This window comes from Nomascus leucogenys, chromosome 1a (genome assembly GCF_006542625.1).
Source record: "Nomascus leucogenys isolate Asia chromosome 1a, Asia_NLE_v1, whole genome shotgun sequence".
Classification (NCBI taxonomy): domain Eukaryota; kingdom Metazoa; phylum Chordata; class Mammalia; order Primates; family Hylobatidae; genus Nomascus; species Nomascus leucogenys.
In genome coordinates, this window is record NC_044381.1 from 10,563,680 (window position 1) to 10,586,141 (window position 22,462).

Genomic DNA, 22,462 nt, shown 5'->3' on the forward strand with positions numbered 1-22,462 from the left:
AGTGCCACATTTCTAAATATGTTCAGAAACTCGCCTACCTAAAGGCACAGATTATCTGAATCTGAGAACTCACAGTGCAAATGTGATAAATCTAATTATAAGAAGTTCAATTAAATGTAGAAGGAAAACACCACTGGCTTTGTTCATATGTCCTGGCATTCTATCTGCCTAAAATTTCCAGATGTAAGAAACTGACCAGAAAAAAATCTATCTTGTGATCTCTACCACTATTTTGGAGTAAAATTTTTTACCAAGAATGAAAAATAACACCCATAAAATTCAGAAGTATAAGCAATTTTCTTCCATATTTAATATTTTCAAACTCAAAGAATTTAAGTTCTAGAAAAAACCTAACTGGATCATCAAGTAAACTCGATTCAGACTTATGATTTAAGGGGTTGTTATTGTTATATGAAGATGCCTATGGAGCTACTGGGTGATGGAAGGAAATCAGGTTACTGTGTGTTCTAGAATGCTCCCTAAGCTATCATCGAAACAGCGCAAAATACAAGTGCATCCATACATACACCATCACTTAGATCATATAATACTTAGCAACAGGATGTTGTTGCTTAAAATACATTTATGTGTGTGGTTTTATACATATATAAACTCCCCTAGGACAACTTTATTTGATGGCCAAAACTAGTCTTTTTCACACCTCCTAGATTTTATTTGAACCTTGGTTCTTTGGATAGCTAATTGGCCCACACTGTAGACTACTTACATACCCTCTCTGAGACTTGAATTTTCATGTACAATGAAGCGGTTGTAAAGATTAAATGAGTCATTACAAATAAATTTCTTAGAACAGTTTTTGGGACACAGTAAGCGACTAATAAATGTTAGCTATTAAAACTATTAACATCTGAAAAGTAAAATATTAAATAATTTTGATATTTTAAATATACTTAGGTCTTATTCATAACTGATATTTCTACTCTACCACCCATCAGTGTAAAAACCTTAGCTTGTGTTTCTTCTCTTATTATGTTCAAAATAACTGAGAAACACAAGTATGGATGATAAACTTTATTCATGAATTTTGCATCAGAGAAATCACAGTAAAAATGGCAGAACTGTTTTTTTTGGCAGGGATGAAATGAGGCATTTTAAATTCTTCCTAATAGCTATAATTTTATGTTCTATGCTTACATGTAGTCTGGCATGACTAGAGAAACAGAAAACCTCCTTAAATGACAAGGAAACAAAGTTTTCCGCAGGTCACATAAGAATCCAGTTGTCTGATAGCCATGAAAATAAAAGTATGAGGTAAAGGGATTGCTTAAACCTCTGAATAGTCAGCATTACTGCCAGGCTATGATGAATTTATCACAGATAAACATGGTACTAATGTAATCAAGGTTGAGCTTAAAGTGTAAACAGACAAACTTCAGTTTGTAACATGCACATTTCTCTAGCCATTAGGAATAGCCTGGGCATTATAATCGGATTAAGTTTATTTGTTCTGATTTTTCTGATAGGCACATACACCCTACGATGGGAATAAGTTATAAAAAGAAGGAGAGGAGGAGGCATATTTACTATTTAAGATTGGTTTAATTTAACTTTAATATAGGCTATTAGGAGGAAATAAGACTTCAGAAGACAAAAAGAGAAAATGAACAAAATAACAACAACAAATAAAAGAAGAAAAATAAAACAACTATGAGCTTAATAAGAAAAGTTCTAAAAGTCAAGCTTACAAGGTGGACAATATATTTTGTAAACTACATTTTAACCAGAAGCCCTTTTATACACTGGTGGTGTCAAGCTTACAGGGTGGACAAGATATTTCGTAAACTACGTTTTAACCAGAAGCACCGCCCCCGCCCCCCGCCTTTTTTTTTTTTGAGACGGAGTCTCACTCTGTCGCCCAGGCTGGAGTGCAGTGGCGCGATCTCTGCTCACTGCAAGATCCACCTCCCGGGTTCACACCATTCTCCTGCCTCAGCCTCCCGAGCAGCTGGGTCTACAGGTGCCCGCCACTGCGCCCGGCTAATTTTTTGCATTTTTTAGTAGAGACGAGGTTTCACCGTGTTAGCCAGGATGGTCTCCATCTCCTGACCTCCTGATCCGTCCACCTCGGCCTCCCAAAGTGCTGGGATTACAGGCGTGAGCCACGGCGCCTGGCCACCAGAAGCCCTTTTATACACATGTACAGAACGTGCAGGTTTGTTACATAGGTATATATGTGCCATAGTGGTTTGCTGCACCCATCAACCCATCATCTAAATTAGGTATTTCTCCTAATGCTATACCTCCCCTAGCCCCCCACCCACCAACAGGCCCTGGTGTGTGATGTTCCCCTCCCTGTGTCCATGTGTTCTCATTGTTCAACTCCCACTTACAAGTGAGAACATGTGGTGTCTGGTTTTCTGTTCCTGTGTTAGTTTTCTGAGAATGATGGTTTACAGCTTCATCCATGTCCCTGCGAAGGACATGAACTCATTCTTTTTATGGCTGCATAGTATTCCATGGTGTATACCTGCCACATTTTCTTTATCCAGTCTATCACTGATGGGCATTTGGGTTGGTTCCAAGTCTTTGCTATTGTCAACAGTGCTGCAATAAACATTCATGTGCATGTGCCATTATAGTAGAATAATTTATAACCCTTGGAGTATATATCCAGTAATGGGATCGCTGGGTCAAATGGTATTTCCAGTTCTAGATCCTCCAAGAATCACCACACTGTCTTCCACAATGGTTGAACTAATTTACACTTAAACGAAAAGTGTAAAAGCGTTCCTATTTCTCCACATACTTTCCAGCATCTGTTGTTTCCTGACTTTTTAATGATTGCCATTCTTACGTTGTGACAGAAATTTTATATTACATCACAATTTAACAAGTAATAACCAAAGTCATTTTTAAGAAAAATACGGTGGTTTAATCTTATTTTTTAAAAAATTTACACCAAAATAACAACTGAACTACCATAAGCAAAACTAAGATACATCTGTATTGGTATTACTTATATAAAGATGCAATATGTTCAGTGACTTGAACTAAAACTAATCCTTGAACACAGTATTATTGTCACCATTTAATGTAATCTAAAGTGAAATTTTCCACTATGCTCATTGTGCTTGTTTTCAAATGTCCCACTCCTATCATAATACTCAGAGTACTTAACCTATAAAATATGAATGTTGTCTTAATATTGATTTAGTGATGTTGACAACATAAAAAACGGGCCATGTTTGTTTGTTGATTGCTTCCAAGTATATTCACTGCACAGGTCGAAAATGTGGAGAAAAAAAATAATTCCATAAACAGTTCATTAATTACAGATGGATTTCTAGAGCTAAAGAAGTATATTGATGAAATGAGAAGAGGAAGGGTGGGAGGTGAGGGGATTTTTGTTTTCGTTGTTGTTATTTTACAGTTATTGTGCTTTAAAAGAGAGGTCCATATTTAGAGCCTAATTGGAAATGGTCAAATATGCATAGTAATGCAGTATCATTAGACCTACAAATCCTTCCTGTGTTTTGACTACAATAAGAGGTAGCACTATAAATTGAAAAGCAATTTACAATTCTTACAAAAGCAGATGGAAGCCAACAATTATTACTTCACCACAGCAGAATCACTATTTTACTCAAAAACAAATTAAATGATCATCACAATGATTTATGCACCTTATGCCCAATCTGAATGTTGTAAAGTTGCTCAAGATTATGTTCTTTTTCCCACCTTTATTAACTATTAGTATCTAATAAATTTGGCTACATAATATATCCTTATAATTTCCAGAGATACATATAAAGTCAATGTTTTATATCATTTCTTATCACTGTCTATTTCTTTAAAGATATCTGATAGTTAACACATTCATAAGTAAATGTATGTATGTATAAGCTGCATTTAAAAACATATTTCCAAACCTAATTCATATTATGAAGTATGTAATTATTTTATGTCATTTGTGGTCAAAATTAAATGTATCCATCTTGTTACTGTAATGGAACCAACCATGTCACACATGACAAGTTCATAAGCATAAGAAGTTGAGCTTATCGTGGAAGACTTTCTCTCAGTTGTATCATTGTTTCCCTGTCAAAGCTGTCAGAAGATCATAAGGATAGGCAGCAGAGTTACTCCACATCACCTTATTTAAATGTTAAGCCTTTAAAATAACTTGCTTTTTTCAACCTATCTTGGAGGAACTTTTAACTTCATTTTAATTTCCCTACTGACATACGACCCAATTTCAAGAGCATACATCCCTACTGATGTGTGACGTTTCAATAGACATTCTGTATTCCAAAGAAAGATGCTCTATACAGCGTGTAAACTGAATTTAAGAAATCAAATAAAATTATTATTAAATCTAATGTCTTTGTATCTGCTTAAACCAGATGTGTTGTAAACAGAATGACTTCAAAATAAATTCAGAACAATAAGTGTGCAACATATTTTACTCCCATAAAAAACAGTAATGATGCCATAATAATTAGTGAATAAACAGATAAGCATCATTGTTTATTTGCATTACATTTTAAGAAGAAACTAGAAATTTCAACATATTGGTGTTATGAGCTGAATTGTGTCCCATAAAATTCCTATGTTGAAGTCCTAACCCCCAGTACCTCAGAATATAAGTGTATTTAGAGATAGGGTATTTTAAAAGGTCATTAAGTTAAAATAATGTCATTAGTTTGAGCCCTAATCCAATGTGACTGGTGTCGTTAAAGAGGAGGAGGTTAGAACACAGCGAGAGACACACAGAAGACAGACCACATGAAGACACAGAGAAGACGGCCATCTACAAGACAAGGAGAAAGGCTCTCAGAAGAAATTAACCTTGCTGATAGCTTGGTCTTGAGCTTTTAGCCTCCAAAATCATGAAAACATACATTTCTGTTGTTTAAGCTACCCAGGGTGTGGTACTTTTCTATTGCAGTTCTAGTAAACTAATACAACTGATAATTTCCAGTTAGAGTGTAGCTTTACACAAATATGTGACAGGGGTAAATTTTATCCTCAGTGTTCTTGCATTTTACATTTCCAATTATCTCTCATGGGCGCATATAACGGAAGCTCTCTTGATATTCCTAGGTTTCAAATGGTTGTCCATCAGTGGACACAAGCTTCTCTTTCCTACTCTGCAAATGCCTTCTAAAGCAATCTACTGACCTGAAGAGAGTCTATCACAAATACTTTAGTTACTGAGAATAGCTTAGCATGTATCTGTCTCTGAGGATATCTGTCTATATAAAGTAAATATTATCTTTTTTCATATAGCAAGCCTTTCACATTGTTTTGATAATAATGAGCAGGTGTGATAAAATTGCCATCTTCACTCATTGCTGGCGGCACTATAAATTGAAAAGCAGTTTACAAGCATGCATCAAAGTCGTAAAAAAAATTTGCTCCCTTTTACTCAGTTATTTCACTTCTAGGAATCTCTCAAAAGGACATATTCACATATGCTGACAAACATTGATGTATTCTGATCATCCATTTCAGTACTATTTATGCCAGTCTCCTTCTTTCTAAAATAGGAAATAAGCTAAATGCCTTATCATAGAATAAACAAACTGTAGTATTCCCATAGCACATAGGAAATACTGTGCTTTTATTTGTAAACCATGCTTTCAAAGATAACTTACTGGCATATGAATATTAAATGAATTTTATGGTTTTAGATGAAGAGATAAGTGTATAAAAAGATCTCATTGGGTTAAACTACATTAACACAAGAAAATCAAGAGTTCCCTTTAATGTCAACCTCCTTTCCTTCCTCATCCCCCCAAATGAATAGTTTCTTTTTATAAATCAGAGTAAAACACTCAGAATAAAGAAGGATATATTCCTCACAAGCATTTTTTGGCAGAGTTCATCCTCTTAGGAAGCCCAGGGAGAAGAATGTTTTTTCCCCACAGTTATAATATGTGAATACAATGTGGTACCTGCTTCACTCTTGAAGTCTCCTGCTTCTCTCTAATATATACATAATGATTGACAGTGATGACATCCAATTAAAACTTCTCCTTTCTCATTTGGAGGATGAGAAGGTAATCTTCCTTAATTCTCTAACAGAGGTATTATAGAATATCTCATGACATAAGACATAAAGAATAAAGAGTATTCCATCCTCTGCTCCATTCCCTTATTATAAGTTACATACACTGCTATATTAGAATGAAACAGTCTAAGCCTTGTTGTACCATGATCTCCAAGTGAGAGTTTAGCAAATTCATATTTTTACGAATAAAGAAAGCATTGTAAAAGGCACCTGGTTATGAATGCCAATTTATGCTGCTGAAGCAAGACTGATACCAGGCGGCCTGGAACATTCCAACATCCAATTCATTTTATAAACTGTGAACAGACAGGTGCAAGGCCCTTTTGGTATAGTCTACCCACAGAAATCTTGGGGAAAAAAAAAGATAACCACTGTTATTAGTGGTTATCTCTGAGTGGTGATTTTCTTTATTCTGCATCTTTAAATTATTTTTCCACCAAAATGTTGTATTGCCTGTATGGGCAATGTCAATGTTTTATTCCAGAGGAGTGAAGTGCTAATCTCCCATTCTACAAACATGAAAAACAGGCTGGACTCACGCAGGTAAGTGGACATCTACTCTGCCTTTGCACTAAGGTCTGCCTTGTTCAACTCATAGTGCTCAAAATGAGTTATACTGACAATGCTAAGGATATCAGGAATCAAGAGTTCCAAGTCACAGTGTGCCCCATAGCTAGAAATGCTGAATCATCAGGTGCTATCTGGCTCTTTAAGATCATTAAAACACTTGGAGTTTGATTTTCATCTTTACCGTCCTAGAGGACTTTTTATCTAAAATTCAAATTTCCTAAATTTAGAATTTGGGGGGCTAAGAGAATATTGATACACATTTACATACATTCATATTTGAAGACGTATTTTACTACCTAAACAACAGTGCACTGGCGAAAGTGCAAATTCCTTTTAACACAGTGGATAGGGTGATGATTTGGGCTCAGCGTCCAAGGGTTCAAGCACCAGGTTCCATCGTTTATTAACCTATGTTCTTTAAGAAATCACTTGTCCTTACTAGGAACTGTAGTTGTCTGATTAATCTCATAGTGAATACTATCAAGTTCAACAGCCAGCTAAGGCCACCAGCCTAAATAAATATCTGTACCTGTAAAACATTCTATATATGAGCTACTAGTTCTATTCATCAGGCATTGAGCTCTTCAGTTTGAAGGATCCATTATACTTTTAAATGTGATGTAGGCATTCATATAGAAGCCTTGAGGGAGTTATTTTTTTAAAAAAAATATTCTAAGTAAATGCTAAGCATTACAGTGTGTCATAGCCTTAACATATTTCTTTTGTCTCCGTTTTGTTAACATATTGTAAACCTGGCAGTCTCCAGGAGGGTTAATCGTTATATTCTTTTGCTGTTTTATTCATGATAGTACCTCATAAATGCCTGATCTTCAAAACAATCATAAGCCACAGTAACAGAAAACAAAGTAATAATGGAATTAATGTGGAGTAATGGCAGCACTGACATTAGGCTGGGTTTGTACATTATTATCGAAATGTAGCATTAGTACCTGAAAAGGAGGCAAGATGAAGGAAGTAAGTCCCTCATTATTTCTGAGAGCTAAACTTGAGCACCAGTTTGGAGAGTAGAATGCTCCATTATCATCAGTCTGTAACAGGCATTTATGTATCTGTCACCCCACAAGATCATCAACTAATTACATTAATAATTGAATCCCATTTTCCTGTGTCTTTTCAATTTTAACCACAGAGAATTTTATCCACGAAGGTCACTTGCGTTATTGTACTGCTAACACAGACATATCACCATTAATACTTGAGTTAAAATATTTCTCTGAAGCTGAAGGGCTGGTTCCTTGTGAATTTTAATCTATGGGTTTTAAGAAGGAGGAGATCAGGGTCCTAAATTCAGGTTTAGTCAGAATCTCTCCAGCTTTGGGCAAGTTATTTAACCTGTTTGACCTCATTTCCCTCATCAGAGAATAAAATAATTAGAATTACAATCAAATAATTAATTCACCTCTGTATTTCTAGGATTTTACACTTAAACTTTCTTTTGGAGAGAGGAGTAGTAGATAAAAGATTCACGCAGCATTCAGAGGCTAGAATTAGTAATTGATTTCCTTACCTTCAATTTTATCTTCATCCAATCTCCCTTTCAGAGGCTAGAATTCCTAATTGATCTCCTCACCTTCAATTTTATCTTCATCCAATCTCCCTTTCATCCTATTATAGGGAGATTACTAAAAAGCAAATTCTTGGCTGGTTACGGTGGCTCACGCCTGTAATCCCAGCACTTTGGGAGGCCGAGGTGGGTGGATCACAAGGTCAGGAGATAGAGACCATCCTGGCTAACACGGTGAAACCCCGTCTCTACTAAAAATAGAAAAAAAAAAAAAAAATTAGCCAGGCGTGGTGGCGGATGTCTGTAGTCCCAGCTACTTGGGAGGCTGAGGCAGGAGAATGGTGTGAACCAGGGAGGCGGAGCTTGCAATGAGCCAAGACCAGGCCATTGCCTCCAGCCTCGGCGACAGAGCAAGACTCTGTCTCAAAAAAAAAAAAAAAAAAAAAAGCAAATTCTTTTTATGTCACTCCCACTAAAGTTCTTAAAGAGCTTCTCATCACCTAGGTTAATATAAGTACCTTCTGGTAAAAGATTTTATCAAGTGAGTGACTCCTGCCTTGCTCAGCAGTCTTACATCTTACATGCCCACATTTAGCCACACCCACGTTCTGCTGGAGGAAAACTAAACAACTTGCTGTCCACTGAATATGTATGTTCTCTTTCATTTTTGAATGTTTTGTTTCTATTCCTTGTTCTTGGAATACCCTTCTCCTATTTCTCCTCCTATCTAAAACTCTACTGAGGCTAATTCTTTCAGTGCTTAGTTCATACCATCCCCCTTTCCATCTTTATCCTAGTCTTAGTTGTATGTTCCTAATTCCTCTTATATCTCTTGAACTCGTGTGCCATAACCCTTTCTTGCAATTGTTGCTTTACTGGTCTCTGTCTTCCATTATACTTATGAGCTCCCAGCCCTAATAAACTTTGCTTTTTGATTTTTCTCATCTAGCATCTAGCATAATGCCTGGCACACAACAGACACTGAGAAAACATCTGTTGAATGGATGTATGAAAAAATAAACAATACGATTCCTAGTGTAATTTATTATTTGTTGCTCTTTTTGCATGTGTTGAATCCAAAATATGGTCTACTCCCTTCTAGCTAACAAGAAAAAAAAAAGAACATGCTAGTTTAACAACCTAATCAGCCATTACATGTTAAAATGAAGATAGTGACTTTTACTCAACTTTTCCTTTTCTTTAAAATTACTTTTTTTAAAGCCTTAAATTGAAAACAAAAGGAAGATCAATATAGTCTCATAAAGCACTATTTATATTCTCTTTCCAACAACTGCTCACTTCCACTTCATAGCACACCAGACAACAGAGCCCATTCGTTAACTAGATAATAGCCGGCTAATTTTACATACACATTTTCCAGTCAGTACATACTTTCTCCTATCCTCTGGGTTGAAAGGCATAAATTCAGGGGATGAATTTTCTAGTCATTCACTAAAAATACCTTTTAAATTGAACATCCATGTGAGGACAGTCTGGGTACCACTGAAGAGTTGTTTTATAAACACACAGCTTGCCATGTACAACTTTACATTTTGAAACAGATATGCTAGTTGTTATGGCTAACATGTACTATAGTAAGAACACTGGCAAGTAAAAAATTAGAAACACTCCTACCTCTGGTCCTCAGATGTTCCTCAATAAAATGAAGTGATCAAAATACATTTTTAAAAACATTCTAAGTCCAGGATACTTATTTTGGATGAGAAAAATCTTTCATAAATATCTGCTACCACTTTCCTCTGAAGCATCCCCAACACAAATAAAAATATGCATATACATGCACACACACACACACATACACACACCCCTAAATGTTTATCTCTCAAAAATAAATTCAACTATTTAAGATAAATATATAATTCCAGCTAGGTGTGGTGGCTAATGCGTGTAATCTCAGCAATCTGGGAGGCCGAGGTAGGTGGATCACTTGAGCCCAGGAGTTTGAGACCAGCCTGGACAACATGAAAAAACCCTGCCTTTATGGAAGAAAACACAAAATCTAGCCAGTTATGGTGGCACATGCCTGTAGTCCCAGCTAGTCAAGAGCTGGAGGTGGGAGAATTGCTTGAGCCAGGAGGTCAAGTTTTCAGTGAGCCATGATCACATCACAGCACTGTAGTGTGGGCAACAGAGTGAGACTCTATCTCAACAACAAAAAGTTAAATAAATAAGTAACTCTGGAAACATTTTGATGTTCTATACTAATATTAAAGAAGGTTTTAATGGTTTTTTCGTAAAATGCATTATAATCAGTAAAATGCATAAATTGTAAATTTCTGTAAAGAGAATTAGAGTACCATCAGGTGAAAACATCATACTCTTCAACACAATTACCCCAAATGGGTTTATACATGAGACATTGTCTGTAATGCCATCTGAATAGAAGAAAATGCTAGAAAAGCTTGGACAAAGAGGATATTCCAAGAATAGGACTAGCACTAGCTGTGATTCCTCAAGAAAGGCAATGATAGAGAGGGGACACAAGATGGCTGAAGAGACGCAGCAAGGAAGTGCCACTCCCATTGAGAGAGAGGCAGTTATTGACTAAACCACCATAATATGTGCAGATGTTTGGAAACAAAAAGCTGAGGTGGATGGAGAGGCAACATTGAAGGCAAGGCTGAAGAGGAAGGAAGTTAGGAACCCTGCACAGCATGAGGGAATGCTAGGGCTAGTTCCCAGCCCTGAATGGCTCCTGGGAGAGGTGTGAGTGCGGGAACTAAGGGACAACTCACTGTCTCTATGGACCTCTAGGATCCTAGCTACAGGATAAGCTGTGTCCTCCATGAATATGTGATCTGGCAGGTGGAGCTCCCTGGGGAAAAGGCAGAGACAGGCCTTCAGGTGGTGTGTAGCACAGAAATGTTTGTGTGCTGGGCAGCTCCAGCAAAAAGTAGCCATAGATGCCCATCCCCTGGAACTCCCCGATTCCCGGAGGCATTGTTCTCAGCTGACCTCCGAGTCAGGAGAGGGCAAGACTGGCTTCCCCATGACTAAGGCATGTCTGTTTTGTAAGCCCTGCTGTCTGTCTGCCCCTCCCGTGCTCCCTGTCTGCCCCCTCCTAGGGCCCATGCATAGCCACTCTGCAGGAACAGGTACACAGTGTAGCCTTAGCAGACCAGCCTGAGTGCTCTACGTTCATACACTCCTGGTGATCCAGAATTACATCAGATCCCCAAACACAGCTGGAACCTGACCTAGGCCATGTTCTGGTGCCTCCAGGCTATGGCACAAAGTATGGGAGGACAGAGTTATTCCTACCAAACTACCAATGTCATTCTTCACAAAATTAGAAAAAAAATTCTAAAATTTATATGGAACCATAAAGAACCCCAATAGTGAAAGCAAACCTAAGCAAAAAGAGCAAAGCCAGGGGATCACACTACCCAACTTCAAACTATACTATAAGGCTAGAGAAACCAAAATAGCATGATACTGGTACAAAAACAGAGACATAGACCAGTGAAACAGAATAGAAAACTCAAGGCCTCATACCTACAGCCATGTGATCTTTGATAAGACTGACAAAAAAAAAAAAAAATAGAGAAAGGACTCCCTATTCAATAAATGATACTGATAGCCATATACAAAAGAATGAGATTAGGGCCTTACCTTTCACCATATACAAAAATTAACTTGAGATGTATTAATGATTTAAATGTAAGACCTCAAACTATAAAAATCCTAGAAGAAAACCTAGAAAACACACTTCCAGACATTGGCCTTGACAAAAAAAAAAATTGGCTAAGTTCTGAAAGCAATTACAACAAAAACAAAAGCTGATAAGTGGGACTTGAGCAACTAAACAGCTTCTGCACAGCAAAAGAAACTATCAACAGAATAAACAGACAACATACAGAATGGGAGAAAATATTCACAACCTATGCATCCAACAAACGTGTAATATCCAGAATGTATAAGAAACTTAAATGCAACAAGCAAAAACCAAGTAACTTTATTTAAAAAATGGGCAAAATACATGAACAGACACTTTGCAAAAGATAAACAGGCAGCCAAGAAACATATATAAAAAATGCTCAACATCATTAATCATCAGAGAAATGCAAATCAAAACCACAGTGAGATACCATTTTACACTAGTCATAATGGCTATTATTAAAAAGTCAATAAACAACAGCTGGTAACGCTGTGGAGCAAAGGGAACACCAACTTACATTCCTGCCAACAAGGTTTAAGTGTTCCCTTGTCTCCACAGTCTTATCAGCTGTGTAAATTAGTATGTAAATTAGTTCAGCCACGTGGGGAAAGCAGTTTCGAGGTTTCTCAAAAAACTTAAAATAGAGTTACCATTCAACCCAGCAATCCCATTACTGGGTATATACCCAAAGTAAAATAGGTCATTATGCCAAAAAGACACATATGCTCATATGTTCATCATTGTGTCATTCATCATAGCGAAGACGACATGGAACCAGCCTAGGTGTCCATCAGTGGATTGGATTTCTTTTTTTAAAGAGGTACATATACACCAGGGAATAATATGCAGAAATAAAAAGGTAGGAAATCACATTCTTTGGAGCACTATGGATGGAGCTGGAGACCATAATCCTGAGTAAACACAGAACAAGAAAGCCAAATATTGCGTATTCTCACTTGTAAGTGGGAGCTAAACATCTAACACACATCGACATAAACATGAGAACAATAGACACTGTAGATTCCAAGAGGGGAGCATGCTTTGAAAAACCACCACTGGGTACTATGCTTACTACCTGAGTGCAATATACCTATGTAACAAATCTGGATATGTACCCGTGTATTTAAAATAAAAGTTGAAATTTTAAAAATAAAAAATAAAGGCAATAAAAAAATACCCAATTTTCAAATGGGCAAAGCATCTGAATAGACATCTCACCAAAGAAGATATATAGATAACAAATATGCATATGAAAAGATGCTGATCATATATCATTGGTAACAAAGAGTTACCATCAAATATTAGCAAACACAGAATAACAAGGACTCTTATTAATTGCTGGTATAATAATGCACAAATGGCACAGGTACTTTGGAAGACAGTTTGGTGGTTTCTTACAAAGCTGAATGATATGATTTAACCATCACACACCTAGGTATTTACCAGAATGATTAGAAAATTTAAGTCCTGAAGAGAACCTGTGCATTAATATTTAGAGCAGCTTTATTCATAATTCTCACAAACTGGAAGCAAATAAAATATCCATGAAAAGAGGAGTTTATAAACAAACTCTGATACATCCACGTAGTGGAATAGTATTCACTGATAAAATGACATGAACTATCAAGCCAAGAAAAAGCATGGAGGAACGTGAATAACAAATGACTGAAAGAGGCCAGTCTAGAAAATCTGTGCACTGTATATTCCAAGTGTATGACTTTCTGTAATAAGCAAACCTATACAACATAAAGATCAGTGATGGCCAGGGGTTGGCAGGGAGGGTGGAGAGGGAGGAACAAATAGGAGGAGCACAGGGGGTTTTCAGGGCAGTGAAACTATTCTGCATGATGCTTTCACGGTGGACATTAGGTATTAGTCAAAACCCACAGAATGTACAAGAACAGCAATGAACCCAGATGTAAACTATGGAATTCAATTAATAATAACGCAGCAACAGTGGTTCATCAGGTGTAACAAATATATCAAACTAAAGATGGTAATAATGGGTTTAACTGACAGTGGGAAGAGGGAATTCCTTGCTATAAACTCAATATTTTGTATATCTAACACTGTTCTAAAAATAAACTTAAGTAATTTAAAATAATTTAATAGTGTATATGATTTTATAAACATTTTATAAAAATACGCAAAAATGCTCAAGTTAAATACTATGCAATGGGAAAAGAAGAGACAATGGTGACATTGGAAGAAGAAAATCTAGTCAAATTTAATCAAATCAGTAAGATCTAATTGACCAATAATATACAGTTGCCTAATTGAAGTGTTAGGTGTGGCTATTTGGAGACATGTGAAGTCATGTAACACACGAAGTCTGAAGCACCAAGCACACTGAAACACAGTAGGTGCTAAACAAGTGTTTGTTTCCTTTCCCTGAATTATGCTGAAACTTTTGGAGTTTAGCATTAATGAACTTTACAAATTTCTCAAAAAGACTATTCTCTCTCTATCCGGTAGGTTTGTACACAACCCCTTTTGCTAAGACCCATCTTCCCTCTATTATCTTTTGACTAACATTTTTTTGTCCGGACTCAATTTTTTTTTTTTTTTTTTTTTTAGACAGAGTCTCGCTCTGTCGCCCAGGCTGGAGTGCAGTGGCACAATCTCGGCTCACTGCAAGCTCCGCCTCCCGAGTTCACGCCATTCTCCTGCCTCAGCCTCCCGAGTAGCTGGGACTACAGGCACCTGCCACCACGCCCAGCTAATTTTATGTATTTTTAGTAGAAGCGGGGTTTCACCGCATTAACCAGGATGGTCTCGATCTCCTGACCTTATGATCTGCCGTCTCAGCCTCCCAAAGTGCTGGGATTACAGGCGTGAGCCACCGCACCCGGCCTTTGGACTCAATTTTGATACCTTTCTCCAGAAGTATTCTTTGACTCCCGGTGGTTGCTTGGTTTCTTTTTCCAGGAATTTTCATAATATCCTGCAGTCATCTCAACACAGTGTGTATATGTATGCACGAACATGGTAAGTATCGCAGTAAACACACCCTGGATGTCATAAGATATACTGTCTTACAGGTACCTTTAAGTCCTAATTAAAATTATAATTTAAAATGCCGATGAGATTAAGATTTTCTAAGAATTCCTAACCCCTTAAAGTTACTAATCACAATGTCTATTGCTATGATTGTTCATTGATTGACGGTCCGTCGACTGGAGGAACACATTTGCATCTTTAAATGATTATTGAGAATCATAGACTAACTGAGGTATGTTACCAACTGATTAACTGAGGAAAATGGAAAGAATATTTTCTAAACATTTAACAGATGAGGAAACCCTAGGTTGTGATAAATTAAGAAACATAAAACTGGACTCCCTAAGCTTTGAACTCCCTGCCCAGTAATCCTTTGACTTAACCATGCTGTTCCTGGGGAAAAATTATTGCAATGAGTATAGATAGTTCTGAGTTATTTATGTGGAAGACAAAAGAAGGAAACAAAAGGTTTATGTGGGACCTCCTTAATTATAACATTCTCTCAAGTCCTCAGAGTTATTATAATAAAACTCCAGTGTATAACAAGTTATCGAAATTTGAAATCAGCATGGTATTTTGAATACTCAGGAAACCCACAAAATGAAAGTTCATCTTACTGTTTTGTGATTGGATAGATCTGCTTCCTTGAAATTTGTCTACTGCTATTCTTCCAGTACTTTATAATTACATGTTGACTGACTTATTTTGTATTTTAAGATATCTGGATAGATAAGCCCAAATTATGAAGTCATACAATCTAAATACATGAAAGTAACCAAATCATCATGGAATTTATTATTATGCCTTTATATGTATGTTTAATAATCTTGTTTAAATTCTTCCAAGATTATCAGTGATTTTCATTCCTTGAAAATTAAAAAAAAAGACTGATGTTGAAACTTTTCTCCCACGCAACAGTAATTCTTAATTTAGAAAAGTAAAGCTGTTTGTTTTTGATTCTGTGCATATTTTGTATTCTCAAATGATTTTCCACATTATAGGAGACGTGCATTTGTATATTTTTTACCAAGATTTTAAAGTAAGCATATTATACAGTGCAGTGAGGAAAATTTCTAATTTCTCTCTTGCATGAAATATCTGAGCTAATAATTGGACTAGGAGAAGTAGAATCTTTCTTTTCATTAGACTTCCCTTTTCAACAAAAGCTTTGTTAGCCTACTGAGTCATGACAAGTAATCCTTTATATGCTAGGGTACACTGTTCTTCCTGATGAACTTACAAATTAAAATGTAATGTGAAACGATGGCACTGGGAATATTGAGGAATAGCCACTGATGTGGGAAGAAATCTATAATTAAACCAAGATGTACAGTTTAATTATAATTTTATCAAACTGATAATACAGAATAAAATACAGTTGGAGAAATCAAAGGAAGTCATAATAAAGAGCGCAAGAACGCTACCTTGTACCCCTTGTTGTCTCCTCTACCTTCTATTGCCAGGTCCTCCCCTCCCAAGCCTTATTTTAATATATCTTGCCAAGGATTAGAAAGCAATCAAGTGATTTTTTTACCATCTTTATTCCAGGCTAAGGTAATTATTCATCTGTTTTTCTCTCCTGCTTCCTATTTTTTTCCTTCTTAAACTTGGTTTGCTCAAGAGTGAAATGAACCACAGTACTTATCAGCTCAATGCATACACAAGCGATACTGAAGGCAACTGCCAGAGACTAAAGCCATAGGTTAGCTGCAAATCCATTAGTGATATTAAATAGCGGGGAAAAATTTCTTGGTGAGTCGTGATAAAGATGAACAATAACTGCAGAAGTCACAAAACATGAAAATGTAATTTGCATTAATATGTCATCAGATAGATTTACAGAAAGCTAACACAAGTGCAAAAGATTTCCTGCAAGATAATCAAAGCCATATTTGCTGTTAATGTTTATAAAAGTATTTTTTAAATTATTCTTTGACATATAATGCATAGTTTTAAGGGTCATAGTTTAGGAAGAGCTGTAACAAAGCATAAAGCTAACATATCTAAAAGATATTCTTTCCCACTCCAAAGCACTCATAAATCAGAGAAATACTTGGAATTTACTATGGAAAATTTTAAAGTGTATATTTGGAAAAAATCTAGTGACATAATTTTTATTTAACCTGCCAAGCTTTTTATGCTTTATTTAGTATAAATAAGCTTTCAACCGCAGCATCCACAATTCTACTGAAGGAAAAAAGTATTATTTTAAGCCATTCTAATCTCACATTCTAGAACTACAACTTATTTTACTACTTTCTTTTTCCTGTTTTACAAATTTCCTTCCAAAGCCATGGTAAACTTCCATAAGGGAGCTCTGAAGTCAAATCCACTAAGCCATCATGGTACATCTTATTTCAAGACTTTTTAAATTAGCAGATCAATAACCTAACAGACCATACTGACTCACTCAAAGCAATTACAAAGTATTTGTTCATTAGTGGAGCTGTGCTAGCTTAAAATTTGAAGTGAAGTCCAATGTCAAAATATATTGTCCATGTTTATTACCAGCATTTAAAATTTTGTGTGTATATATATATATATATGTTTATATCTATATCATAAAACATATATTAGACATATGTATGATGTCTTAATAATGTATATTACATATACACACACACACACACACACACACACACACCTATACACACATATCATCTCTCTTACATTTTATCAACAAATTGTATACGGTTTGAGAAGAGTTTGCTATGTACAGGGTTTGGGTGAATATAACTGCTTTCACCAACACGGTTTAGCTAAAAACATGTTTTGGAAAAAAAAAAACTCTAGTCCAACCTAGCTAGAGTCTTTAGAAAGAATGAAAGAAAAGTTTTATAAAATAAGTAGGAACAAAAATTTGAAATAGTATATTTTGGTTTCTGCTCAATATTGACAGCAAATAATATTTTAAGTAACAAAAACTTACTATATAATAAATATAGAAAGAATCAGAAAAATACAAAATTGCCATTTAGGAAACACTACAGTAGTAATTATTACAGGCAAGTTTCAGCAAGGGATACCAAAATTACTGGGTGAAGCAGGATATTTGCATAATCTCACAGTATCTCCTCCAGTATATTTATTAGTTACGAAGGGAAAAATACTAAATTTATGGTGGAAAGACCTAGTACATGCTACTTTCGCATAGATAAAATATATGTCATTATCATGTACCCTGATGTGATGTACTGAAAAGGACACAACATAGTCCGTAGTCTTTATGCCCAAAATTCAGAACCTTAGTCTAATCATTCATAAATATTACATAACCCAAAGTGAGAGGCATTCCACAAAACAACTAAATGGTACTCATAAAACGTTTCAAGATAATGAAAGATAAAGAGAGATTTAGCAATGGTCACAGATTAGCAGAAACTAAGGAAACCGAGCATTTAAATGCAATTTGACATACTAGTTTGGGTCCTGGAACAGAAGAAGAATATTTGTTGAAAAACTAGTAAAATTCCAATAATGTCTCATATTACTTAATATTATTGTACCAGTGTTAATTATACAACTGCACAAATAAATTTTACAATGGCTATGTCAGTTGTTACCATTAGGGGAAGCTGGATAAGGGGTACATACAAAATGTACCATTTTTGTACCTTTCCTGCTAGTCAATAATTTTTCAAAAAAAATTTTAAAGCCAATGCTTCAAGTAGGTCATGATGTAAATGAAGACAACATGCTCCAAAATTTTCTTTATAACGACTAAGTTATTTATTACCACTTTGCTAATGTTATAATTATTTGCTATCCTAGTTTTTTCTCCAAATACAATGATGAGAATATATTGCTTCTCCATATTTCATTATCAATAATACAAACCAATACCTTAAGCCTGTTTTCTATTATATTTACCTAACCTAAAAACTTTTCTTGCTATTATAGCATTTCATCAAATTCAAGACAAGCATTTATTGATTGCCATTATTTGCCATGCACTGAAGCAGCTATAAGATGATTACAATACATTTACCTGCATAGACTAATGAAAACTAGAAAAAAGTTTATGTAATTTACATCTTCTATGCCTACTCTAACCCATTATAAGTTAAAACTATTTTGAGAATTATTGATACATTTGCATGCATTTCATGGTTATATTCATGGTGGAAAACCTTATTAGCATTGAGAGAGTATCAAGAACCTGAAGAATTTTACTGTAATTAGATTTGTATATAATGGTATGAGGTCATATAAGCATAAGAGTAAAATAAATTACCACATAATCAGCATTTTGTACCATAAACGCTAATACTGAAAAACCTCATGTGAGAAGCACAACAGAATGTCATAGGCACAGAAGTAAAGCACAGTGGACTTTCCCTTGCTGGTAGAAGCAAGAGGAGGAGTACTTTAAAATCACTAGCAGGTGGCTGGGTCAAATGGTATTTCTAGTTCTAGATCCTTGAGGAATCACCACACTAATGTAAATGATGAGTTAATGGGTGCAGCACCCCAACATGGCACATGTATACATATGTAACAAACCTGCACATTGTGCACATGTACCCTAGAACTTAAAGTATAATAAAAAAAATCACTTGCAGGTAAGTTGCACTCTAGAGATTCCTATCTTAATACTAATTTTTATTAACTTCATGTTTTTACTTATAAAATTGGCTGGGCACGGTGGCTCACGCCTGTCATCTTAGCACTGTCGGAGGCCGAGGCAGGTGGATCACTTGAGGTCAGGAGTTTGAGACCAGCCTGGCCAACATGGCGAAACCCTGTCTCTACTAGAGATACAAAAAAATTAGCTGGTGTGGTGGCGTGCGCCTGTAGTCCCAGCTACTCGGAAGTCTGAAGCATGATAATTGCTTGAACCCGGGCAGCGGAGGTTGCAGTGATCTGAGATCGCACCACTACACTCCAGCCTGGGCGACAGAGTGAAATTCTGTCTCAATTTAATAAATAAATAAAAATTTTAAAAAATCATTTTTCTTCTAATTTAACTAGATTTTGTAAAATACTTCATTTTAAAAAAAAAAGAACAAACAATACTGCACAACAGTGACACGCTCAGTAGTAAAATAGTTGGGTGGTACAAAGCGCTACCTCACCAAGCTCAAAATGCTTGTCAGCTTCCAGGTAAAGGTCCAACTGGTTTGTGATATATGACGACACAGATGCATTGACAAATATATATCAAGATTCAGGAATTGTTTTGTCAACTATGTAAAAAAACAGAGGCCAAATCCTTCACCAAAATTTAATTGATACTACTTTTTTCTGTCAATTTTCTTTTGTCACGGTTTAACTAATATACTCTCCTAAATACATCATTTCATAAAGCAAAGAAAGGGTTAAAGAAGATTTTGGAAAAAGAAAAAGAAGATTGAGGAATGGAGAAAAGCATACCAGGTAAAAGGGATTTGGGACACCCAGTAAGGTGGATAAAGGAAAAGAGGATAAAATAATGCTACTACAAAAGGTCAGAGACCTGAGAAAGATTAAAGATCCAAAAGAAACGAAAAAAAGTAGAAAAATTGGAATCCGAACAATGTATATCAATTTTTTATTTTATTATTATTATTATTATTATTATATTTTTTGAGACAGTGTCTTGCTCTGTCTCCCAGGCTGGAGTGCAATGGCGTGATCTCGGCTCACTGCAACCTCCACCTCCCAGGTTCAGGAGATTCTCCTGCCTTAGCCTCCCAAGTAGCTGGGACTACAGGTGTCTACCACCATGCCCGGCTAATTTTTTGTGTTTTTAGTAAAGACAAGATTTTGCCATCTTGACCAGCTGGCCTTGAACTCCTGACTTAAGGTGATCCACCCACCTCGGCCTCCCAAAGTGCTGGGATTACAGGCATGAGCCATCGCGCCCAGCCTGTATACCACTTTTACAATCAGTAGATTACTTAGGAAATACAAATAAATCGTGAAGTTATAATTTTTTCTAAAAATGTTTCTTTCCTTTTATTGTTTTATACACATCTGAATGTACAGAGGACAAGCTCCTAGTCATATTTTCTTTCACAAAATGATGCCATGAAAAAAGGTATAAAAACAGCTCTCTGGCCCGAAGCGGTGGCTCACGCCTGTAATCCCAGCACTTTGGGAGGCTGAGGCGGGCAGATCACGAGGTCAGGAGACCGAGACCATCCTGGCTGACACGGTGAAACCCCGTCTCTACTAAAAATACAAAAAAAATTAGCCGGGCGTGGTGGTGGCGCCTGTAGTCCCAGCTACTCGGGAGGCTGAGGCAGGAGAATGGCATGAACCCAGGAGGCAGAGCTTGCAGTGAGCCGAGATCGCGCCACTGCACTCCAGCCTGGGCGACAGTGCGAAGCTCTGTCTCAAAAAAAAAAAAAAAAAAAAAAAAAAAAAAAGAGAAGAAAACGAAAACAAAAACAAAAACAGCTTTCTAAGGGGGTGGTAATGGATTTTATTTAAATCCCGTAGACACAGTATATAATATTAATCTGATACAAAAGAAAAAATGTTTAAAGGGGGAGAAGTAAAAAGAAAAGCCCAAATAGCCACCACGTGAGCTCCAGTTGGTTATCACATTTTAGGAAATGTGATAACCAAATCTGGCCATATTTTAAAGAATATCTTTTTCTGCATGAACTTGACATACAATAATCAGTGAAGTGTTTAAACAACTATCAACTCTTCTTTCATAGTCTTCATCTGGAGTCAAAATTAGATCTAAAGTGGAAACAACTAAAAGAACCCTCTGCTTTAGTTACCGCTTTACTCACAAGTTTCCAGTGCCTAACACTTTCAAAAATTGATTCAAAGTCCTTCATTAAGTTTATGCCTATATTCCATCACCTATCAGTGTACCTGACACATTATACATGTTTAAATATTTTCTGGCTGGCTACATGGACACCTGGATGGATCTTATAACATTTTTTGCCTTTCCATACATAGTATTTATTGTGGTCTACTTTGAGTTGAGATTTATATTTGTATGCTTATATATTTTTCTAAATAGGAATTACATGTTAAAACATTTCAGAAACCAGGGCTGTAACTTTGGTGGAGAAAGCATTAATATACATCCAAGGTAAGCATCATCAAGCGGAAAGCTTCAGCCTGTAGGCAAGTTCCCGTAGCATCTGAGACTTTCACTGCATAACTATTCAAGCTTGGGAAGTGCACTGGATGTCACATAAGAAGTTCACAGAATATAAATAAACGCCAACAATAAATTACTTGCTCCACAATATTTTATTCTGCACTATTTTTCCCTGTTCACAGGCCAAGACACTCTACTGAGGGGGAAATAATCGACATATTCCCTAGGTGATGAAAACTTTTAAATCGGCCGGGCACGGTGGCTCACGCCTGTAATCCCAGCACTTTGGGAGGCCGAGGCGGGCGGATCACGAGGTCAGGAGATCAAGACCATCCTGGCTAACACGGTGAAATCCTTCTCTACTAAAAATACAAAAAAATTAGCCGGGCGTGGTGGCGGGCGCCTGTAGTCTCAGCTACACAGGAGGCTGAGGCAGGAGAATGGCGTGAACCTGGGAGGCGGACCTTGCAGTAAGCCGAGATTGCGCCACTGCACTCCAGCCTGGGCGACAGAGTGAGACTCCGTCTCAAAAAAAAAAAAAAAAAAAACTGTTAAATCGAGTCGTAATTTATCACGACAAGTGGAAATCAAACTTAAAGTAAACAT

At 36.4% G+C, this 22,462-nt stretch overlaps 1 protein-coding gene across 34 annotated transcripts in view; it reads right to left on the reverse strand.

Moving 5' to 3' along the window:
• The window catches only part of PTPRD (protein tyrosine phosphatase receptor type D), a 2,318,035-nt gene that overhangs the window by 1,460,146 nt on the left and 835,427 nt on the right, over window positions 1-22,462 (reverse strand). The gene's annotated exons all lie outside the window — the stretch shown is intronic.